We start from the raw sequence: 7,155 nt of genomic DNA, 5'->3' as shown, positions 1-7,155 counted from the left end.
ATGTCATAATCTCTCTGAGAAACATGTCTCTTTTCCTTTAGAGACTCTCCATTCCTCCCCTTGCAAGCTAAGGCACTGAATTTACTTGACTCCTTATCTAAGCCTTCCTCCCAGAAAGCACCCGCTGACCTGAGAATCTCACCAACAGTGTTTGTGTCTCAGATTTGCTTTTTCCTACAAGGTTATAGAGAAAGTTCCCTGTTTGGGAACTTAAGAGCTCTGATCCTAGGTACGAGGCAGATTTAGCAGCAGCAGCCGAACTGGTGACCACCCCTGGCTGGCCACCCCATCCTCCGCGAGAGAACCGCTCCTGGGAGAGGGCACGGGAGGTATCGCTCTGCACCTGGCCAATTGACCCACAACCCAGCGTAGCGGGATAAATTGAAACCACCAGCCAGGATGCTTGCCTTCTGTTTCCCAGAGAGGAATTTTGAGCTGGCTTTTTTGTCCATGCTGGGGATAATTCACATATTTTAAATTGTGAACTTTATATCACCGTTTTATCCTTCAGAATAGCATGTTCTTCACCCATCTGATAAGAATCATCCAGCATCTTTGTGCATAAATCTGTTAGGTCATGCCTGCATTTTCCAGCTATTGTTTTAGGAGTCCCCTTCCAGTATTTAAAAAGGGGAAATATCTTCTTTAATATCGTCTTCCAGCTTTGAAGCCGTACTGAACAACAAAGATAGACAAACATTTAATTCTCCCCTAATCCTTTAAATATCCTTACAAGCACATGGTGTTCACACACTGTTAAGCCTGTCTCCTGTAGCAGCTGTACGTCTTCTGCTAACTCTGCCTTTAAAGCCTGCAGCTTCAACTGGGGCGGAACAGGAGCCCGCGATACTTCATCCAGTGGTGGCTGTCTTTCTGGGTGGTATGGAGAGGGCTGTTTTTCCATAATAAAGCGATCATCTGGATTGAATTGCAGATATCTAATCCTCACACAAGCTACTCCTGTTTGGTTTTGTGAAGCAAACAAAGACATCAACTTAGACATGCTCCGAGCTGGGTTCAGGTATCTCTGGGGCCTTCTGATCATTCCAGCGATTAGCCAGCCTGCCTTAGTAACTTTAACACAAAAGGACAAGCATAGAATAAAAACCTTTTTCTTCAGGAAAGGGGCTCAAATGGAAGATTTCCTTAACTTCACCCCCCCAGGAAAAAGACTGAAGGGGCAGGCAAGACAGTTGGGACAAACCCAACTCTCTCAGGCCTCCTGTCGTGTTTTTATGGTATGGGAGCGGAGAGTCATTGAAATAGTGGCATTACAGGATGGGGGAGTAGGGGTGGGTGGTGTTCATGTGAATTGGTGAGTATTCGTTGACTTAAGCCCTGCAAAACTGTATTTACTGATTCTTTTCCTTTTCTTCCTCAACATCAAAACTTTCTGCTTGTTTTCCATAGATTTTCTGTCTTCCTGTGAGGACCCATGAAGACATTTAGTCTATTCCACTGGCTGAAGGCAGATGAACCATACCAGTATAATTTCTGACAGATGCCTAACCAGGTCTTGAAGACCTTCAGACCCCATACCCTCCTCAGACAGTCCATCCTCATATTATCCTTCCTGTTAAAAACTTCCACCTGGCATCTATACTGGACCCACTATTTCTTGGCCTCTACAAATCAATATGGAAATACATAAACTTTTCCCCTGGCAGCAATGATTTATCTGTTCAAAGACTCCTTGTCCCATCCCCACTCAAACCTCTTCTTCTTTACGCTAAACCACCTCAGTTCTGTTCTATATATTTTCTAGACTTCTGATCATTTGCACTGCTTATTTCTGCCCAGAGTACATCACGTGACCAAGGTGCCCCCATTTTGCAAGCAACCGTGGCGATAAAATCTGAGGGCCAGACATCACCATTTTGATCAGTGTGGGCATGGAAGCCAGACTTTGGGCTCCTTTTCGAAAATCTTGCCTTTTATCAAAAGGCGTAAAAGCCTGGTGTAAGCATTCTCTGATGAAAGCTTGGATAGCTTAATAGAAAGTAGCGTATCTGGAGCTAATCTGCCATCCAAATGCACAGCTACACTGCGTTGCGGTGTTGGTGGCCATTGGGAGATTGTTCTTTATTGCATGCTCTCGCTTACTGAAAGCTAAAACTGATCTAATAGCAGGAGGCTTTGGAGGCACAGCAAAGTGTATAAAAAGGACACTATTTCTTTTTTTTTTTTTTTAAAGAAAAATGAAAAAGAAAACTGAAATAGGCCACTACTGAGGCTTAAAAAACCCAATGTAACAAAAGGAAATTTCTGAGGTTTTGTGCTGTTTTGTGCACTGGAGTAACTTACAAAAAGATTATATTCGATGTTGAGAAAGTAATGAAATGTTCTCCAGGATGGGGTTTTTTTCCTGTTTTTTAATGATTTGCTTCTTTAAAAGGCACTATCTTGTTGGCATTTGAAAGCTTCTCTTTATTAACCCTCTAAGACACTCCAGACATTTTCTACAAGGTTTTTAAACTCCCCAGTATAAACAGATGATCTGTTGGTATTTGTATGTAAGAAGCTAGCACATTATATTGTAAAACAGACGGGACTAAGTCTTTGGGGTTAGAGGGAAAGTTAATGAATAAGATTAATATGTGATGGCTTTACTATAGTGAGATCCACGCAATTAATCAAGACCATTGTGGCACATTATAATATAAAGATGCAATGTAAATATGGGGAAACTCCTTTGATTAGTGGATTTGTTTCTTAAATGAAGGGAAAGGCTTTGAGAGAGTGTTATGCATGAAATCCTGATTTTAGCTGCACTAATGCAGTTAACTTGCTGCTCCCATGTGAATGGGGACACTACATAGCCCTGCAGCTTTGATCAGCCTTTTGGGAACACACATGGAGTTCCTGCTTCTGCTGTAGACATCCTGTGAGCCTGGTTATCCAACAGACCAAGGCTAACATGTTCACACTAAGGAAACCACAGGAGAGAGTACAACAGGTTTCTTTACCCCAGTTTTAATCTGGTGTAGAGTTCGGTTACTCATAGAGTTACTATGAATAACATTATGCCAGCTAGAAGTCTTGCTAGAGGACAAGTAACATGGAAAAAAAAGCACGATCCTTAAAAGAAAAAGGAACTCAAGAAAGGAAAAAACCATCATTGGCAAAGTTGATGTGCAGATTCACAAAGGGATGTTTTGGCCAATGCATATATATTCTTAGACATTCCTCAGTATTTATCTTAAAGGCACTGGTAAGTTTAATGAATCAAATAATATGCAGTGTGCATTCTGACATATTTCTCTTTTTAAAACTACACTTTTGGAAAATTTATCAAATTCCTTCTAAAATAAATTTGAAGAGACACAGCCAACTTGCTGACTCCCCAGATATGCCTCTCCTAGAGAAAGTTAGATGTCTTTCATGGATGGAAATTACATTCATATATGAATTACACTCATACGTTAACCTGACTGACATGTATGATTAATTTATGGAACTAACCCTATGGGCTACTTCTATAAGAAAGAGCTTTCCAAATCAAATCCTCAAATGATAACACAATAATTTCTAATAAGGATTTCTCAGTCAGCTGGTACCCTGGAGCCAGTGCTCTTCAGGCATTAGTTTATTTTTTTAAGATTTTTTTAAGCCTCTACAGAGTTGAACTTCCCTGTTGTGCTTAGAGACCAGGTCAGCACAACAGGCAATTTGAATACATTCCCTGATTTTATTTTCACCCTGTCACTCCAACATAATGGTGACAAGGGCAAATTCTGCCCTTACGTGATGTTCATTGACCTTCACAACAACCAGGAACCTTTCCTTTCATGTCAAATCGATACTGAGGGATAGATTTTGCCATCAGATGTGTTAACTTGAACATGAACTGTATGGATGCACCTACGCTCAGCATTTCACCCAAACGCTTAACACCCCCACAGGATTTTCCCAATGTTCCTGGGCACGAAAGATAAAACAGAGCAACTGTGTCCTGTAGAGCAAGGCAGACCAGTCAGCCAGAGTGCAAACATCGCAGGCAGCCCTCCAAAAACGTAGATAGAGCATCTTTGTTGTCTCAAGCCGTGCACAGGAATGCACGACACGGCTGGGGAGAGAGGGCAGCGCAGCAGGCACATGCCAGCGCAGCCAGCGGGACTTTAACCGTGCTGCTCCGGGAGACGCGAACTGGCTCTGCAGTTGCACGTCCTGAGGACGACCGAGCAGCTCATCTAACCTGGACAGCAGCAACACAGACATCAACGCATGGTCACCAGGAGCTGCGGTCCCTTGCTGGGTGCTTGCTCTTCAGCACAGAAGAGGCTGCATCATTACAGAAAAAACAGTTGTTTAAGCTTCAACTCTTTTATAGGAGTTCCTTATAATGAAAAGGCAAGATTGGCAAATGCTAGTTTGGGGTTGGGTTTCTTTTTTTTTTTTAAACCTAGATTTTTGCGTCCTAAACAAGCTGCTTTTATCAGCTTGCCTGACCTGTTCTGTAGCATATGCATTGGGATTTCATCCTGCGAGTCCTCCAGTAAGACAGTAACTTATGGCTGAGCTAGTTTGTAACAATTTTGTGAACTAGAAGAAAAAAATGAAATAAGTTTTATATTTTATTTAAACAGATACTTGGGATACGATTTGGAACCCTATTAAAGGGGCTCTGTCAAAGCGGTCTGCATGACCCAGAATGCCTAATTTAAAAATTAGGGTGATGTAAGCTTTTACCATGGTCTAAGCTTTTATTGTGGCAGGATCCTCTCCATGTCACCCCTGGTTCCTGCGGCTGCCGGACCGCCACGCTGCCGCGGCAGGGAGCAGTGCTCTGGGCTGTGCGGCCCCTCCGAGCTGGTAGCGCGTCCCGCCAAGTGATTCGGACGCAGTGGGAAAGGTCAGCCCTCACCCGGACCTGGTGCCGCTCCTGCTGCGCTGCGTCTGGCCAGGCAGGGAAAATATTCACTGCCACCCGTGTCTCCCACCCCCTCCATGTCGTCCTGCTGGCTGCATCTCCCTGGGCACAGGAGAGAGGTCTGGGAACATTTTCTAGCACGGAGGCCACGTGGCGCAGGGTGACTCGTGTCCATATTACCATACCCTCTTATCCCACATCCAAAGTGGGAATGGCTTTTGGTCGTGGGACCTGCTTGGGAGGGTGGTCATTGCACCCAAGCACTGCCAGGGACCCTCACAGCCTGGTGGCACGGACAACTGTGCCCCAGGACCTGGGAGGGGTCCCTGCGTGTTTTTCAGCTCACTGACACAGACGTAGCTTCTTCAGCCAGGCAGCGGCCCTGCCTGAGGCTCCCCCATCCCACCTGCCCTGTCTTTGCCTTTACAGCCGGGATAGACAAAGAGGCACCTTTAGGGCATGAGCTTCTTGACCTATTTCAGACGTACTCTCGGATGAGTGGGACTGTGCCCTATTTTCCACCCTCGAGTGCGAGGGGAACATCATCTGCCACCCGCACTGGAGACGCTGAAGTGAGGAGAGAGCCATGCACCTCCTGGGCACCTCCTGGCTTCAGCACCAGCCGGGACGGGGAGCGCGGGCACAGCCGGGGTAGTGAGGCACAGGGCACGTGCCAGCACCCCTCCCCTGTCCCTCCCCGTGCAGCCCCCGGGTGCCAGAGGAGGACACAGGAGCCATTTGCGGGTGGGAGTCAGATATAATGGAGGCACTGAGCAGCACTGGCAAAAATCCGGGAGGGCAGCAGCCGGCAGAGCTGGGGTCGCAGGGGCAGCCGAGGAAGGTGTCTCCCTGCTTACCCCGTGGGGAGGCCGGGCGGAGGGGGACCACAAGGGCGGGCGGGCTTCATGGCGGTCCCCGAGCACCACCAACAGCAGTGAAGCAGTTAAGGTGCGGGGAGCCCTTTTTCATTTGCTGTGTCTGAAAATAGCACAGCGCAGGCTTCGAGCACAGGCAGCGTGTGCTGACATTTGTCCCTTCGAAGCGTCCCCTCCGTCATCCCTTGCCGCTCAGTTCGTGGGGTGGGAAGAGCCACCCCCTCGGAGATGGAGCGGGGCTAACGAGGAAAGCCTCTCGAGGAATGGGACGTCACTTCCTCGGGGCTGGCCTGCTAAAAATAGCCCGGTGGGGATGAATACTTGTGTGAAACAATCCGCAACCCAACGTGATCTGGTACACGCTGGAATTTCTTTAGGCTAAAATGAGGCGTAATGCGAGGTAGGCAGGGAAGGAAGGAGGAGAAGCCCGTTGCCTGATTTCTGGCATCTCATTAGGGGTCTCTGCTAGGGGGCATAGAGAGGCAGATATCTCCAGGGCATGATCCAGGGCAGGGCACGGGCTTGGGGACCTGGCCAGCCCTCTCGGGGTACCCAGCTCTCGGGGTACCCAGCTCTCTGCTTTAACAGCAGGATGCCAGAGCAAATTGCTGTGCTGCAAGACTACACCAACCCATTCACCAGGAGCTAAAATACCATGTGTTCTTTGTTAACCCTTGCTGGTAATGAAACCATGTCTTCAGTCAGTAGGAGGACATCGCAGCTCTCTTGCACAGAGGCAGACTGAGCTCCCAGAAGCTGCCACATGCCCATTTTCCTCACCCCCTCCTAAAATATCACTGTAATTTTAATTTACTCAGACGAACAAGCAGTTGACTAACCAGACATCCATTATAAAATTCATATTAAGAAAAGAGACACTTGGGATAATTTTGATTGATTTACTTGGCAGAGTTTTGATAGCTACTGAAAAACATACTATTCATGTTTAGGTGAAAAATAAATGGAGTCAAATAAGTGTCACTGCATAGTACTAGGAGGTATATACAGCCACATGTAAAAATGCATAAACACAAACATTTCTGTACAGCAACTTCTCTTTTCAGTCTGTATAGGGAAACACTGGTTTATAATATGGGGAAAATATAAAGCAGACATACATGCAACAAGGACATGACAGTTACATAGGTCCCACCTGCCTCCCAAGAGTTACAATAATAATAACAATAATAATAACAATAATAATAACAATAACAATAATAATAATAATAAAAGCCTTTTTCAGGGAAAAAATTTGAAACCTGGAATGTTTTCATGTTGAGGTTTCCAGAGAACTTCAGATGTCAAACATATCTGAAGGTGATTTAAAGGCTTGATTCAAAGCCCTGTGAAGGCAATGGAAAGACTCCATTGGTTTCAGTGAGCTTGGGGTCAGACCCAGCTATTTAACCA

This window comes from Mycteria americana, chromosome 1 (genome assembly GCF_035582795.1).
Source record: "Mycteria americana isolate JAX WOST 10 ecotype Jacksonville Zoo and Gardens chromosome 1, USCA_MyAme_1.0, whole genome shotgun sequence".
NCBI lineage: Eukaryota > Metazoa > Chordata > Aves > Ciconiiformes > Ciconiidae > Mycteria > Mycteria americana.
This window is presented reverse-complemented; position numbering follows the sequence as displayed.